This window comes from Bubalus kerabau, chromosome 11 (assembly GCF_029407905.1).
Source record: "Bubalus kerabau isolate K-KA32 ecotype Philippines breed swamp buffalo chromosome 11, PCC_UOA_SB_1v2, whole genome shotgun sequence".
NCBI classification, from domain to species: Eukaryota; Metazoa; Chordata; class Mammalia; order Artiodactyla; family Bovidae; genus Bubalus; species Bubalus kerabau.
In genome coordinates, this window is record NC_073634.1 from 47,573,735 (window position 1) to 47,591,485 (window position 17,751).

Genomic DNA, 17,751 nt, shown 5'->3' on the forward strand with positions numbered 1-17,751 from the left:
TCATGCTCTGTGTGTGGGAATGTCAGTGTGGGCAGCCACTGCTGAACAGAGTAGGGAGGTTCCTCAAAAAACTAAAAATAGAGCTACCACGTCACCCAGCTATCTCACGTCCGGGTGTATACTAGAAGGAAATGAAATCATGATCACAGAGACAGCTTTGTGCTCTCATGCTTATGGCAGCACCACTCACAATGACCAAGACACACAGACAACCTGAGGGTCCATCGCTGGGTGAACAGATAAAGAAAATTTCTCTCTCTCTCACACACAGGCACACGCGCGCACACACACAGAGGAAAGCGTCTCAGCCATAAAAAAGGACATCCTGCCATTTGCAAAAGCATGGATGGACTGCTAGGGCATTACACTAACAGAAATAAATCAGACAGAGAGAGACAAATACTATGTGATCGAATCTACACATGGAATCAAACAACACTGAACCCACAGAAACAGCAGAAGGGTGATGCCAGGGACTGGACTGGGGTGGGGAGGGGAGATGCTGGTCAGAGGATACAGAGCTGAGTTCCAGTTACGAGACGAATCAGCTTTGGGGATGTGCTGTCCAGCATGGGGACAATAATTAACAATACTGTATACGCGAAAGTCCTTTTACGAGAAGACATTTTATGTTCTCACCACAACAAAATGGTAATTATGTGTGGTCATGGGTGGGTTAATTAACCTCATTGTGGTAAACATGTTGGAAAACTACATATGTGTCTCAAATCATTACATTATACACCTTAAAATCACATGAAGTTACATATCAATTACATCTCAAGAAAGCTGGAACAAAGGGAAAATTTTAAAAACATTATGCTATGAAGCCCAGTCAGAGGTGATGAGAAAGTTACTGGTCACGAACTGTAGGGGAAAAAAAGGATGAAGGTAAGATACATCCAAGATAGGAAGGTTAAATTAGTCATAACACCAGCAAAACCAGGTGAGATGGGCTGGCGTCCAGACACAGACATTTGCCCTGGTAGGCAAATGGTGGACCTGTGTGTAGACTCCAAACCCAGGAGCGAAGAAGCAGGAAGAAATCACGAGAAGACGGCGGTCCATAGTGTGAGGCTGACGTGCAGACCCTGGTGCTTATCACAGCAGACCTTACCAGAGATCAGCACCTCTCTTCTGAATACCCAGGTCAGAGAGACGCAAACCTAGAGCATACACACGGCGGTCTTGACTAGACATATAGAAACAGGTCCTCATGTGAGATCGTACGCACTCAAGCACTAACTTGGTGAAGGGAGCAGACCACTGGCTTAACTACATTCTGTTCACTCTGTGGGGTGGGGTCTGTGATGACTGTACAGGGGTGTTTGCCCTGCCCCTTATCCCAGCTGCACCCCACAGCTGACCCCAGGCATGTGCGGGCTCAGCCCCTCCAGTGGGAGCAGGACTCAGCATCCAGTTGAGACTCGTAAGATGGGAAAATCGACAAACAATGGGATCCCACTAAAAAGGAACAATATAAATTAGGCACCCGCCCAAACACACACAAACACAAACCTTCTCATAGGTGAGCACAGGTCTGACTGCCATGTGCTGGGCTTGATTCAGATCACCCCACATCCCACAGATGTCCCCCCTCCTCCTCCCATTCCCACCAAGGTCAGCTCCCAGGTGCTCTGACAAGTCTCCAGTTTTCCTTCCACAACAGGAAGGAAGGAAGTTTGCAAGTTCACGGTCATCACAAGAGTCCACTCATGAGGATGGTGACCAAGTGAGGATTAGTTTGATCTGGCCATTGCCACAGAACTGGATTTAACTGGAGAGGGTCTGAATGCAGTGATGTGTAAAATTTAATATCAAACAGAGTTTTCATGACTGCTCACCTCCTCCATGGCAGAGTCAGCAGATTCTTTTTTTCTGGCAGCACCATGAGGCTTCTGGAATCTCAGCCCGCCAATTGGGGATCAAACCCCAGACCCTGGCAGTGAGAGTACCGAGTCCTAACCACTGGACCAAAAGGTCAGAGTATGACTGTTTCAGGCTCTGAGGGCCCCAGGCCTCTGTTGTGACTTTTCACTGCCCGCCGTGGCTCAGAGGCAGCCCTGGATGACAGCTAACAGACGCTGGGTTGCGTCCCAAGACTGATGTTCGAATAGCATGTGATTTTCACACCTTCATTTTTTTCCGACATTAAAAGCTGTCAAAACCATTCTTGGCTCACAGGCTGTGGCTAGGCTTGGGCTGCAGACTGAACCACATCTGATAAACACACATAAAACACCATTTACTGTATAACCATGAGAAAACAGGTTTTTCTTTATAAAATGCTAACTCCTTAAGCAATATATCGGACAGCAGGTTCCCAAAGTGAATGCCCCAAAGACCCCCAGTCACAGCCTTCACAAGGACAAATGCCGGGTTTACAACAACAGAAAGACAGACCCCCAGCTTCCATGGTGCCTGCAGCAGCACAAATGATGGAATCAAGACAGAGTCTGACCCAAACACACCCGCCCAGCTCAGCCGGGGCAGCACTCCCGCCGGGACGCCCCACACAGCGAGGAAGACCACAGCTGCTGGAGTCAAGAGGAACAGGACTGTGGGGCTCAGGAAACAGACACACCCTTCTCTTCCAAGTTGGTCGTGTCCGACATTCAGGACTTCATCTTCTGAAAAATTCCAAACAGGTGTTTCAGCATCACTGACCTCCACTTGATTCCCACTGCCCAGCTGTCCATCTTCCCTCTCTCCTTTTTTTAAGATATTTTTTTAATGTGGACTGTTTCTAAAGTCTTTATTGAATTTGTTACAATATTGTTTCAGTTTTATGTTTTGGTTTTTGGCCAAGAGGCATGTGGGATCTTTGCTCTCTGACCAGGGACTGAACCGCACGTCCTGCGCTGAAACGTGAAGTCTTAACCACTGGATCACCAGGGAAGTAAGTCCTCTTCACTCTCTGCTTCTACTTGATTTTTCCTTCCTCCCAGCTTATTAAGAAGTCATGCTACTGCTGCTGCTGCTAAGTCGCTTCAGTCGTGTCGGACTCTGTGCAACCCCATAGACGGCAGCCCCCCAGGCTCCCGTCCCTGGGATTCTCCAGGCAAGAGTACTGGAGTGGGTTGCCATTGCCTTCTCCATAAGAAGTCATACATGTCATTCAATTCTATTAAAGTTGTGATAAGAAAAAAAATTCTGACAAACCTCTTTACGAGGTTAAAGGTTAAAGCTAGAATACCCCCAGAACATCTTCATCTGACAGTTACCTTCATCATTCTGAACAGCAACATGGAAATATCACCCACAGAGAGAGATGCTTTTCAGCAGAAAGCTTTCTTTGCCCCTCAGATCACATCTAAGATCTGCCTGGTAAAAAAGTCCATTTGCAAACAAGTCCATTTGTTGAGAGTAGACATTTATTTAGTTCACTGATATACTTGAAAGCTGACTGGCTGGGCGGTCTACAGCCTTCCCACACACCAGTCCTAATTGTAAGACGTGAGCCCTGCAGGGCTTAGGCAGGGTCAGAGGTGACAGGCACAGCCTGACACAGGGCAGGAACCCACAGCTGGTAGTTATCACCATAAACAGGACACTGAAGAAAGAGCTGAGAATTTAATGTGAGGACATGTGGGAGAAGTCTTTTAAGAGAAAAGCATTCCTGGTGGCTTTTTTTTTTTGCCATGTGTGATCTTGGTTCCCCTACCAGGGATCAAACCCATTCCCCCTGCATTGGGAGCGTGGGGTCTGAACCACTGGCCCACCAGTGAAGTCCCCAAAGAACCACATTTCTCTCTGCAAATGGAAAAGGGGAAAGAAAGAAAATGCACACAAGGAAATTCTCCTGGTTTGTGGTGATGGACAGAGAGGGTTGTGTACTTCCCTATTTCACACACACACAGAGGGTTGCATGTTTCCGTTTTTCACACACACACACACACACACACACACACGGCTGTGTGCTTTCTCGTTTCTTATATAGACACACACACACAGGGCTGTGTGTTTTTCTATTTCTCACACATACACATACACACACAGAGGGCTGTGTGTTTCCCTGTTTCACACAGACACAGACACACACCACACACACACACACACATACACAGACACAGACACACCACTTGCTGCAAAGGACCACACACACACACACACACATCACACACACACACACACACACCACACATACACCATACACACATATACACTGACACACACACATATACACACACATACACACACACACCACTGCTGGAAAGGACCAAACTTGGCCTGTGCTGGTAAATTGGCAGCTTATTCAAGTGTCAAGAATTACAATATTTTAACTGTCCTATTTAACACTAGGCTTCTAGAAAAACCTCAGAAATAGAGTCACCATTACAATCATGAGTTGTGGTGGGAGGGAATGACTCCTCTGTGTTATCAGAACATGTTTGTGTATGTGCTTCTGTGCACTTTCCTACAAAGGTCTGCACACCACAGAGCCTCAAGGTGGGCTGTGCCCAGTAAGTCAAATTTAGACCCTGCTGACCCATCCACCTGCTCCAAGCACCTCTGGGCTTTTTTTCTCACATCCTTGTCATGTCCTCGTTGGGTGCACCTTCACCAGGGATGCGGGACAGGACACTGAACGCATGCACTTGTTACATATCTCACACCAAGCTAAGCTCCCTCAAGGGCCCTCACACCCACCTCGTTTCCACGGCACATCGTCACCTCCACATGACTTGACCACTGATGCAACCACCTAACCTAACCACGTAGAACACTCACCTGTGCAGCTAACAGCACTGCCCACATCGTTCGGGGTTTGGCAGCATACCACTGTGAGACCTCGGGGCTGAAGGAAGGGGCTGACAGAGCCAGACTGATGATAGGGGCAGGCGGGGGTCTCCTGCCTTAACACACAGACCCCTAGCCTCTCCAGAAAGACTCAACTGTAGACCCCACAGCCTGGGATATAACGCTGTGCCAGGCATGCTCAGTCCTGACTGACTCTTTGAGACTCCAGGGACTGTAGCCCTCCAGGCTCCTCTGTCCATGGGATTCCCCAGGCAAGCATACTGGAGTGGGTTGCCATTTCCTCCTCCATGGGATCTTCCCAACCCAGGGATCAAACCCACATCTCCTGTGAGTCCTGCATTGCAGGCGGATTCTTTACCTGCTGAGCCATCGGGGAAGCCCCATATGGGATGGATTAAAGAGGCTGAATTTAAGAATTATTTCCTGGGCTTAGAAATTGAGGTTCAGGAAGATTCATAAATTTCCTCCCCAAACAAGTCAAAATACCTAAAGTAAGGGGACTGTGCTCTGGTCACAGTGTCAGTTAACTTTAATTAAAACATGTCCTAGCTACAGAGGACGGTTAATGACCCGCAGCACGTGCACAGTTAAAAAGTATTTTATAAAAAGGGGAAAGTAAGTAGCATTGAAAACCCTCATCTTTGCAGAGAATTGCTCAAATAAACAATTATTTTGAAAGCTATATTTGAGGTATACATTGAAAACTAGCATTAAACAGTAATTTTTTTTGCTCTTTTTTCCTATCATATAGAGTATTTTCATCAGTTTATTTATGAACGGGAAAAAATGAGGCCCTTTTTTCAAAGAGCCTAACAAAATGATGTCTTTTGCAGAAATAGAAAAATCCATTCTAAAAGTCACAGGAACCTCAAGAAACGCACCCCCTGCCCCAAGCCAAAATATCTTGAAAAAGATGAAGTCTGAGGTTTCCTAACTTCCTGATTTCAAAATGTACTACAAACTTCCAATAACGTAAATAGTGCAGTGCTGGCAAGAGTTCAGACACACAGACCAATGGGAGAGAACTCAGGGCTGGTAATAAGCCCTCCACATACAGCCAAATGATTTTCAACAAGGGTGCCAAGACTGCTCAGTGGGAGAAAGTGCAGTCTTTTCAACAAATGGTGGGAAAAACGTCCTCAAGCATTCATTTAAGCAAAAGAATAAAGCTGGACTCTTAACCTCATAGCATAAACAGAAGCTGACTCCAAACAGCTCAGATAAAACTCTTAGAAGAGAACGCAGGAGAAAAACCATAATATTAGATTTTGTTACAATTTACTGGATATGACCCTCCAAAAAAAAGCAACAAAAATAACACCGGGCAGTGGAACTGTATCAACATTAAACATTTCTGTGTGGCACAGGACACAATCTAGAGTGAAGGAGAAGCTAGAGACGGGAGAAAGTCTGGGTACACCACATATGTGACAAGGAGCTCATACCTAAAATCTGTAAAGAACTCACACAGCTCAACACAACGACAACTAGATACAGTGAGCACGGTGGGGCAAGACTGAGATGGAAGTGCAGCGGGTCAAAGGCAACTAAGTAGGCAGAACCACAGGAAGAAAAGGATGAAGGGGAAATTCCGAGACCTTTAAAAATACTTTCTGCTTTGCTGGAAGAGAAGTCTGCCCTGTCACTTATCCGGCTCCAAGTGGAGTTGAAGCCTGGGAATCCCATATAAGGGCGCTCACTCAGGGCTGTTTCTGCAGGCATGTCACAGCCCCCACCCCCACAGTGCATCTGCAAATGGCATTTGGGAGAGGAGGTCTCTGGCAGCGGCATACACACACATAATACAAGCTGAGGTTTCCATCCTCAATAGCCAGGAGACCTGCCAAGACACGTCATCCTTGCCCAAACACGGTTCAGCATCTGGCGGTTTTCCTGCAGTGGCAGCCGGTGGTGGACACAGAGGCCGTGTGGCTGTCATCCCCACAAGCAGCCCTTCAGTCAGAAACATGCTCACACTGCAGTGACGCCCTGCTGCCCATGGACAGGACGGTCCTGTCTCTGGGGAAGCCGCCTTCCAGCCCAGACTCCCTCCCGGGCTTTGGAGCAGAGCCTCTGTGCTGGGTGACCCTCACACCTTGTCTCAGCTCTGTGCGGTCCAGTCGAGCAGCTGCCAGCCAGGCAGCAACTTATCTGAATTGAGACGTGCTTTATATGTGAAATACACATGGGATTCCTGAGAAATGTAAAATGTCTCAGCAACTGTTAACATGATCGTAGTGTGGATATAGTCTGGACATGGTAATAGTTTGGCGTTTCGAGTCACATCAAATCTATTATTAAAATTAACTTCATCTGCTCTTTTCTGCACATGGTTGCTAGAAAATTGTGCAAATGTGGCATGGCTCACTTGATGTATTATGGACAGTCGTCCTAGACAAGATTACAGGCCTGTTACAGAATGAAGAGACGTGGCCCAGAAACCATTCCGAGGACAGGGCGCCCCCGTCCAAGCTCAGGGAACAGGAGGCTTTGAATCCTCTGAAGGTAAGCACGCAGCCCAGGGTGGGGGTCGGGGTAGCCTGGCCTGGAACCTGGTCTCCTCACCTGCAGGCTGGACTCCTGTCTGTAAAGTGTGTATCAAACTCCCTCCAGGGCTGCAAGTACTATAAACAAAGGAATGTGTTTCCACCATCAGCAACACTAAATAAGTTCTCAACAAACAGACTTCCCTTTCTTTCAGGGCCTTAGAAGTCCTGTAGACACACTGAGGAGCTGATTCAGCCACCCTGAGGTGAGTCACAGAGCCAGAGAGAGACTTGGATCCCACCGGGCGGGTGGGCAGGCAGGCAGGCAGGCAGGCAGAGAGCCTTCAGAGTTCAACCCCTCCTAGGGCCCCGCCCACTTCTTCCTCTTGCTGCTAACTGCTGCTAAGCTGCTTCAGTCATGTCTGACTCTGTGCGACTCCATAGACGGCAGCCCACTAGGCTCCTCTGTCCCTGGGATTCTCCAGGCAAGAATACTGGAGTGGGTTGCCATTTCCTTCTCCAATGCATGAAAGTGAAAAGTGAAAGTGAAGTTGCTCAGTCATGTCTGACTCTTAGTGACCCCATGACTGCAGCCTACGAGGCTCCTCCACCCATGGCATTTTCCAGCAAGAATACTGGAGTGGGGTGCCATTGCCTTCTCCACTCCTTCCTCTTAGATCCTCACAAATCATTACAATTAACTTCGAAATTCTGGCAGCGGCTCAGGACTCCTTAGGTCTGTTATTAATAACTCACTGCTACCATCTAAAGTTGAATGTTGCTCTGTCCTAACTGTAGCACGGATACATCCTTTACTGACGGTGGGGTCTGGTTAGACACATAATGAATGAGACCTTCATAATGGCCTGAGAAATGAGCAAAGTCACACTGAATACAGACTTTCAATTACTGACCAGGTGAATCAGAGCCGTCACCTCTGACTGAGCAGCCCGGGCTTCATTTCTCGACGGTTTTTGGAAAAGCCACTTTTATGATCTCCTCGCAGTTGCTGCTGGCACCGTGCTGGGCTGGCAGCCCCAAAGACTCGATTCCTCACTTCAATGATGTTATTTTCTTATTCTCCACCCAACTTTCCCCAAACACTTGCCATCACTGATTACCGGTGCCAAACCTTCCGGGGTCTGGTTGAAGAAAGCTTGACAAGCATGCCAGGATCTGGTCTCCAGGACCCCTCCCACCATGACAGCAACGCAGGGTCTGGGCAGGGGGAGAGGGAAGTGGAGGACGACCCCTGTAGGATCCCCACCATGCCCCTTTGAGAAGGTAGGGGGATGGGCAGAGCAGGGGGAGGAAGGGAAAGGGAAGAGAGGGGAGGAGGCTGAACAAGGAAAAAGCAAAAGAAGGAGGATAAAGTCTCTGCAGCAGTGGTTGGGCACAGGAGTAGGGGGGTGGCTCTGAAGAGGGGAGAAAACACGTGAAAATCTCAGACACTAAACAGAACGTGGTTCCTTTCAACCCTGACCTCCTCCAGGAGTTTCAGGTCTTTAAGGAGGCAAGCTCCAAATATGCAAAGTAAAGTAAAAACCAAAGCTCAAGAAACAGTTTGGTGGACCCTCAGAAAGTTCAATAGAGAATTACTATACACCTTGGCAATCCCACCTCTGGGTCCCCACCCCACGGAACTGAAAGCAGGGACTCAGACGGCCGCACCCCCAAGTGCACCGCAGCACTCCCACAACAGAGAGCAGGCAGGAACTTCCGTGGGTCCCTCGACAGACGAGTGGTGACAAAATGTGGTCCATCCACACAATGGAGTAACAGCCGCCCCAAAAAGGAAAGACATCCAGACGCATGCTGCAGCAGGGTGGGCCTCAAAGTCATGCTGCTAAGTGGAAGGGCGACACCGAGGTCACATGTCATACGACCCACGTGTGTCATGTGTCGTGTGACCCACACATCACATTCCTTTGATACACTTGTGTCACGTGTTGTGTGAACGTGTCACATGTCGTATGACCCATGTGTATCATGTGTCATGTGACCCACTTGTGTCATGTATTATACAACCCTCTTGTGTCACATGTCTTACAACCCACACATGCCACATGTTGCATGTTCCACTCGTGTAAAGTGTTATGTGACCCACTCATGTCACATGACCTACATGTATCATGTGTTGCATGACCCACTTGTGTCACGTGTCGAATGACCCACACATGTCACATGTCATATGACCCACTCATGTAAGACGCACGACCAAGTTCAGAGGCAGGAAATGCATTGAAGCCGTTGAGGTGGGGAGCAGGGGTGGGGAGTTAGGGCTTCAGGTACACAGCACTTGACATGACGGAAAGTCCTGTCAATGGAGAGAGGTGACGGTTGTACAGCATCGTGAATGTAGTTAATGGCACTAAAATTTATACCTTAAAATGGTTCAAATGGAGAGTTTTGTGTTAGAGGTATTTTACCACAATAAAAATAATTAAAACAGACCAAAAAAAAACAAAGGTAGGGGCGGGAGAGAATGTTTGTCAACCACCTAGATCTCACCAAGTACCAAGCTAGAACCCTTCTACATACGTGATCTCAATTAATCCTCCCTGTTCATAGATTATGCATTATGATCATTCACAGATGAAGAATCTGCAGCTCACATAGTAAGTAATTGGTTCAGAATCATAGAAGTGGCAAAAGTAAGATCTGAACCCAAGTCTGGTGACCATAAAAGCCATGCTCTTCAGCTATACCTCAGTGTTTCAGGGTAACCAGGCCCAGTGAATAAGTCAGTGAGGAAGGCGGCCCTGAGCCAGCCCATCAGCAACAAGAAAGACCACAAACAGCTGAGCCCAAGGACTCGGTGCCACCCCCACATCATGTGCAAGCAAGCTTCCTTCTAGCAGCAAAGGAACCGCCTTTCAGCACAGGATTAAACCCCATCAGTACACTGCCTAGGGCGTATCTACCTCTTCTCGCCCCCACCAAGATGACTTGGTAAATCTATTTTTCCATTTTTCATGTTCTATGTACCTGACCCCCCAACTCTCACCTGGAGGGCTAAAGCACCCAATTCCCCTGTCAATACCATGGGATACTTATAGTGACTTGTGGAACATAAAGGGACTTCCCAGGTGGCTCAGTGGTAAAGAACTTGCCTGTCAATGCAGGAAACACCAGAGACCTGGGGATTCAATCCATGGATCAGGAAGATTTCCTAGAGGAGGAAATGGCAACAATTCCAGTATTCTTGCCTGGAATAGCCCATGGACAGAGGAGCTTGGTGGGCTACAGGCCATGGGGTCGCAAAGAGTCAGACACAACTGAGTGACTTAGCATGCACACATGTGGAACATAAATACTTTCCTACACCCTTTAACTCTAGTCCACAGTGCAGACGGATTACTACAGGCTAACGACAAGCTCAGTCGCAGCTAAGATCTGTCCTCCACATGGAGGCGGTGAGAGAAGCCGGCTCCCATTTTGCCCTCCTTCTGAGGACGAGTGGATCCTCAACGTGTTGTAAGAACTTGGGGGCAAGACCTAATTGAAGATCACTGCAAGGTCTCTGCTTTACAATAATAAAAACACTTTTTTAAAAGTTCCTGTAAAGGTGCTATCTTTTCTCGGAGGACCCTCAGGGCTACTGACATCAAGAAGTTGTCAGTGAGACTGCAGACTCCTCCAGCCATCCTGAGGAGGCCCGGGTCCCCCTGCGCCAGCACGGAGCCCCTACTGCAGGATGTCCACGCCCTGATCCTGCTACACCGTTTCTCTGTCATCTGAGAAACTCTCTCTTTTCAACTTTTTTTTTTTCTTTCTTGCCCCTGAAAAAGATAATTCCCTTCTCCTGATCATTATAACTATCCCATATTTCATGGTTACGTGTGGTTGTATTATGTATATATATGTGTGTGTAACATAAATATAAATACATTTATAATAAACTCCCTGATCCATCACCTATCCCATACCAGAGGACTATTCCTGAAGATTAGCTGTAAAATGAACAGTTTCATAAATACATTTACATCTCCAAGGAAATTCACAGTGAATCCTGAATAAGGCAAGAGATCATTTTGGGGTGAATAATGACCTCTTAAATGTTTTACAAATGCAGACTTGGTGCATTATTTTCCTCCAAATGTCCTGCCAATTTTTAAACAGTTACCATTAATGAGTAAGAATAGCTCCCCCAACCCTCACGCTGTTTTTTCTCACCACTGCACGACCAAAGTTCACTAACCACAGCGTTAAACAGTACCGGTTTGCCAGTCTGTTTTAAAACCCCAGACAGGATCCGAGTTAAAAATATTTAACATAATAAAATCCCCAAAAGCATTCCTAAGGTCTTTTATAGCAAAACTCTGCAGGACCATAAACTGGAGGACTAAATGTTATCAAGGTTGTTAACAATTTCTCTGCAAACATAGGGAGTAACCTCCCTCACCCACCCTGCTGTGAAACCCATAAAACAACAGCTGCTCACACACACATTGCACAGTCACACACACACACCCAGGAAGCAAGACCACCTCGCTGCCCTTTGAAGCAGGGAGCAGATGTTAGCATTGCCAAAAGCTACTAGGACCCCTTTCTGCTTCTGGGTTTGCAAGTTTAGACAAACATCTTTTGAGATTTGCTTCCAAATGACTGAGAAAGACAAGTCAAGAGGAAAACAAACCCACGAGTACAACAGTGCCTTTGTCCGGCCACTCTGGGCCATCCCCTCCATTTCTCTGGAGGCCGTGGGGGTCCTCTTACCTGCACACGCACGGCCCCACCTGTGCAAGGGTGTCCTTACCTGATACTTCCACACTTAGGGACAGGCCCCTCTCTGTGTGTCCACCCTTATTCCATGGGCTTATCAGGCTCGGGAAGCCGGGTTGCCATCACAGCGTGTTATCTTTAAGCTCCTGTTTCCTACACTGAATAGAACTTCCTCATCTCAGCTCCAGGTCTGGTGCCCTGAACTATATTTAAGCCTATGAAGCCACATCGAGGATTCTTCCTGCACGCAGTCGAGCCACGTGACGGTTACATGATAACCCCGTGGTTCAAGTGAGACGACACCCCGATGTCACAACTCACATCCTGCTGGGCTGTTCTACAGACTTTACTGAGTTGCCAAGTTCATCCACACTCACTGAAGGCACTTGTAACCTGCAGGGCAAGGCTGAGAAAAATGAATGACAACAGGTCAGCACAGAAAGAGCTGAGCGCCCTGGGTCTGGACGACACCTTCACCTCTGTGCAGAGTGTCTCTGGGGCTTTACAGAGCAGGTTGAGCAGCTGCTCTTTACTTTGCCTTCCCTGTAAAATAAACCCAGGGCTGGGAGGCTGTGCTCCATTGGGCTGGGCAGTGGCAGCAGACCCTTATGCCCTGGCTGGGTCACCGCTGGGGCCGCCTCGTGCCAAGCTTCCACTGAGGAAGAGTAGGGGGTGTCTGCTAGAGTCGAGGGGCAGCCTTCCTCCTCCTGACACAACAAAGCTTCTCTGCCCGGATTCACGAGGACTCAAGACTAGTCCAGAATCGACTCCTTTAATACAGAGCAGAGTCCTGATGTCTGATTCCTGGTGGTGGTGGTGGTGGTGGTGGTTTAGTCCCTAAGTTGTGGCTGATTCTTTTGCGACCCCATGAACTGTAGCCTGCCAGGCTCCTCTTTCCATGTGACTTCCCAGGCAAGAATACTGAAATGGATTGCCATTTCCCTCTCCAAGGGATCTTCCCGAACCAAGGATCGAACCCACATCTCCTGCACTGGCAGACGGATTCTTTACCACTGAGCCACCAGGAAAATGAGGCAGATCCAGAACAAGAAAACAACCCATCACCTCCGTTGGTTGCCCCAGCATAGAGCCTGAGGAGGAGGGTCTGGGAGGCAAGCAGTAGGTCTCTGTGGGCAGAGGAAGCTCGGAGATTCAGGCTTGGCTCCGAGCCTCACCTGCAGCCCCGACCATCAGGGCTGGTGGATGTCTCACGTCATACGCACGCAGTAAACTTTCAGCCAGAATCTTTTGGTTTTTGTTAATTCACTCCTTTCTGGGAACTTGGGGGCTGTTTGTGGGGAGAACCAGGCCCCTGCCCCACTCCCGCTGCAGACACAAACCCCGGGAAGCAGCCACATCTCTCGGGAGGAGAAAGAAAGGGAGGAAGCCTTGGGCACGTGCACACATACACACACACGCACGAGCGTGTGCACATGTGCACACACATGCCTGAGTGAGGTGAGGACTGTGTGGCAGACGGAGGTCCTAGGAGTCACAAGGCCCCCAGGGCATGCATAAACACACACACACACACACACACACACACACACACAAGCGCACGTCAGGTGAGGACCTTGGGGCAGGCGAAGGTCCCTGGGAGAAATGCCGCTGAGGCCAGCCCCCTCCAGCAGGTGAGCTCTGCTCCAAGTCACCCCCTGCCCACCAGAGGCTGGGTACCCTATAAAGGGACCCACCTTCTCCACTTGCCCACGGTCAGGCTTCTGTTTTCCTTCATAGGCCCCCAGACAGACACAATGCCATCAGGTTAGTTCCTTCCCACGGAATATCCTTTAAATGGGATATTCAGAATACACGGATCTAATCTGTAACATGTTCCATATCCACGCATAGCTTATCAGTTCTGCCTTTGAAAGGCTCTGGGATAATTTCAACCCACTTGTTTTACCCAGTCTATCAAGTGCTACTGAACCTCTCCATCTTGAGCTTTTTCATTTTTCATTTTTAAAAATGTAGTTGACTGTGCTGGGTCTTGGCTGCAGCACCCAGGGTCTTTGCTGCAGCGTGTAGGATCTAGTTCCCTGACCAGGGGTTGGACTCATGCCCCCTGCATTGGGAATGCAGTCTTAACCACTGGACCACCAGGGAAGTCCCACTTCTCCATCTTTAAACATTCTTCTTACATCCTGACTATGAAACACATTATAACCCAAAAGTTCATCATTATTCATCCCTATACATAAGCTTTCCCTACAGTCTCTTGTCTCACTGGAGAAAACTTTAGTTTACCAATCATCTCTCATTTAAACAAAATAAACCAAAACAAAACCTTTTCAATAGACCATCATCATCGACTCAAAGGACATGAGTTTGAGCAAGCTCTGGGAGTTGGTAATGGACAGAGAAAGCTGGTGTGCTGCAATCCATGGGGTCGCAAAGAGTGGGACACAACTGAGCAACTGAACTGAACTGACTGTCTTAAAGGCTCTGAGCTTCCGTGAAAGTGTTGGTTGCTCAGTTGTGTCTGACATTTTGCGGCCCATAGACTGTAGTCCGCCAGGCTCCTCTGTCCATGGAATTCTCCAGGCAAAAATAGGAGAAGGAGTGGGCAGCCATTCCCTTCTCCAGGGGATCTTCCCAACCCAGGGATTGGACCCAGGTCTCCTGCATTGCAGGCAGATTCTTTACCATCTAAGCCACCAGGGAAGCCCATATTTGAACTTCTAAATATGATAAAAAAGAAATTAATACAACTTATGAGAGTAAAGATTTAAGTAAAAAGCCAAGCAAACTTTGTTTACAAATCCCAGGCATTCCTAGAAAACTTAGTGTTTATTAAACTGTGTAAAAGTACTCTTTTACCATATCTAAAAGAGAAGTAGGTGCTATGCTCAGAGAATTATAAAAAATGCCTTTTCCTTTTTCAAAAACTATGGATGCAAACTCTGACATCTAGCTCCCTGGCCCCACCCCCACCCAGTATCCATGGCCCCAACAACTCCATATCTATGAGCCCTAAACCATCAAGGTAACAAAAGTGTCCACAAGTTCCCAGTGGCTCCTTAGGGAATGGGCTTAGCTGGTGGTTCAGCTGGTAAAGAATCCACCTGCAATGTGGGAGACCTGGGTTTGATCCCTGGGTTGGGAAGACCTCCTGGAGGAGGGAATGACTACCCACTCCAGTATTCTTGCTTGGAGAATCCCATGGACAGAGGAGCCTGGTGGGCTACAATCCATGGGGTTGCTAAGAATCAGACACAACTGAGCAAATTTCATTTTTCTTTCCTTAGGGAATGATTCTAGCTCCACTGATAACTACTAATCCGGAGGATTTCTGAGGTCATCAAGCTACCTAATGGCCAAAGCTCTACCACCTGAAGGGTCTTCCACTGCAAGCCTCCCCTCCGCCCCGAGCCCCCTGCTCTGTCTGCAGCCCCACCACGACTATCTCAAGCGCAGACAAACTTCAAACTGGCCTTAGTCCAGTCCCTCCTGCGGCAGGTGAGGAGCGCGTGTCCTGTCAGTGCCACCCCGGACTCCTTCTGTCCTGTTGGCACCTCTGTGGGTCAGGTTTGGCTACAGACTCATGAACACTGCATCACCCATTATCCAATGGCCCCTCCTATTCTCAGGAAAGACTAAACACCCTGGATGACTCAGACTGACTGCTGGAACAGTCATTGCAAACCAAGACACAGTTTTTCAGAGAAAAGAGTGAAGAGGGCCTATGAGGGAAGGTGGGCACAGGAGGGCGCAACTGCATTGTCCCCCCTGTCCCCACCGCAGGTCAGGGGGACAGTGCAGACCCTCACTCCAGGACAGCAGGACCCTGAGGCTATAGTGGAGAAAAGGGGAGAGAAGGGGAGAGGGGAGGACAGCTGGGAGGGAGAGGCGGCTGTGCTAAAGGGCGAGGCCGGGAGCCAGCCTTCTGCCTCAAGCTCACTTCGGGGGTGGGGGGCAGGGGACAGGGGAGGGTCAGGCCAGGCTGCACAGGCATGGGGCCAAGCTTGCTGACTTCTGTTTCCCACTGTGTGAAGAAGGGTTAGCTCCCATTTTAAAAGCATATACTATGCTTCTGTGTGTGGGGGCATGTGTGCTCAGTTGTGTCCTGCTCTTTGCGACCCCATGGACTGTAGCCCACCAGGCTCCTCTGTCCATGGGGATTCTCCAGGTAAGAATACTGGAGTGGGTTGCCATTTCCTTCTCCAGGGGATCTTTCTGACCCAGGGATCAAACCCGCAGCTCCTGCATTGGCAGACAGATTCTTTACCACTGAACCATGTGGCAAGTCCTATACTTGCAAATGTATTAAAAAAAATACACCACTCCAGGTTTAAAAATCCAATTCCCCTTGACCATGGAGGGAAAGTTACAAATGATAAAACAAACTATTGAGAAAAGTAGTGTGAGAAGTCAGGACTGATGCCCACAAGGCTGCTGGGGTCTGTTACTAAGTGGATGCTGCCTACAGTGGCTAAATACTCCAAAAGTAATAAGAGTATCCCCCACTGAATGTGAAGGTATACTTACCCAAATTATTAAATTTCAACATGGGAGTGGGCGGGGGAGAGATGAGGACACAAAGCATAGAGGACTTGGGGGCCATAAAAATGATCTGGAGCTTCCCTGATGGCTTAGTGGATAAGAAATCCACATGCAAATGCAGCAGTCATGGGTTCAACCCCTGATCCAGGAAGAACCCACATGGTGTGGAGCAACTAAGTCCATGTACCACAACTACTGAGCCTGCTCACCCAGATCCTGTACACAGCAACAAGAGAAGCCACAGCAATGAGAAGCCAGCACATCTCAACTAGAGAGTAGCCCCTACTCGCCACAACTACAGAAAAGCTCATGCAGCAAAGAAGACCCAGCACAGCCAAAAATAAATAAATGAAATTTTTAAAAAACCCACTCTGTATGATACCAGAATGATGGACACATGTCCTTATGCACTTCTCCAAACCCACAGAATTACAATATCAAGCATGATCCCTAATGTAAACTAGGGGCTTTGGGGACCATAATCTGTCAATGTAGGTTCATCAGTTGCAACAAACGCATCATCTAGCGAGGGATGCTAATAACAGGGGAGGTTGTGCACATGTGGGGTAGAAGGTGTACAGGAAATCTTGTACTTTCCCTTCAACTTTGCTCTAAACCTAGAAATACACTAAAATATAAAGTCTTTTAAAAAATATTAGCAAGGTTGTAAAAACTGAACAATATTTAATTAGTCCCCAAGTCAAGCATGAAAAATTTGAAGCCAATTCTATATTAAGTTCTATAAGCCAATTCTATATTAAGTTTGCAATTTTGGAATTTCCATAGGAGCCATATAATACATTTCATTAATAAAATCATGAGCAACCTACAAAAGCTCGATCCAAACTGTAGCTGAAAAACACAATAGTGTAGCAGCAATCTGGGGATGATCATCTTGAGTAAGTTATGTCACATTTATCATCTGTAAAACACGTATGGGCATACTAGCCATGGGAATTTTATGTGGCGTTTAAGTTCAAGCTGAAGTAGAAAGTTACACCCCAGGGTCATGAGTGACAACACTCTCCACAATGCAATCTGGGGCTGAGTGACAGGCAAAGGGGAGTTTGGGGTTCAGCAGCCATGGACGGAGGAGCCTGGTAGGCTGCAGTCCATGGGGTCGAAAAGAGTCGGACACAACTAAGTGACTTCCCTTTCACTTTTCATTTTCATGCAGTGGAGAAGGAAATGGCAACCCACTCCAGTGTTCTTGCCTGGAGAATCCCAGGGACGGGGGAGCCTGGTGGGCTGCTGTCTATGGGGTTGCAGAGTCGGA

At 48.0% G+C, this 17,751-nt stretch overlaps 1 protein-coding gene across 4 annotated transcripts in view; it reads right to left on the minus strand.

The window, feature by feature from the left end:
* The window catches only part of LIMS1 (LIM zinc finger domain containing 1), an 82,277-nt gene that overhangs the window by 41,179 nt on the left and 23,347 nt on the right, over positions 1-17,751 (minus strand). Inside the window, exon 1 of one of the 4 annotated variants that reach the window (XM_055540246.1) lies at positions 12,007-12,207. The exons of the other annotated variants lie outside the window; for them this stretch is intronic. The gene's annotated coding sequence lies outside the window, so the exon portion shown is untranslated. Of the gene's footprint in view, positions 1-12,006; positions 12,208-17,751 lie in introns of those variants that run through there. 4 annotated transcript variants of the gene reach the window in all.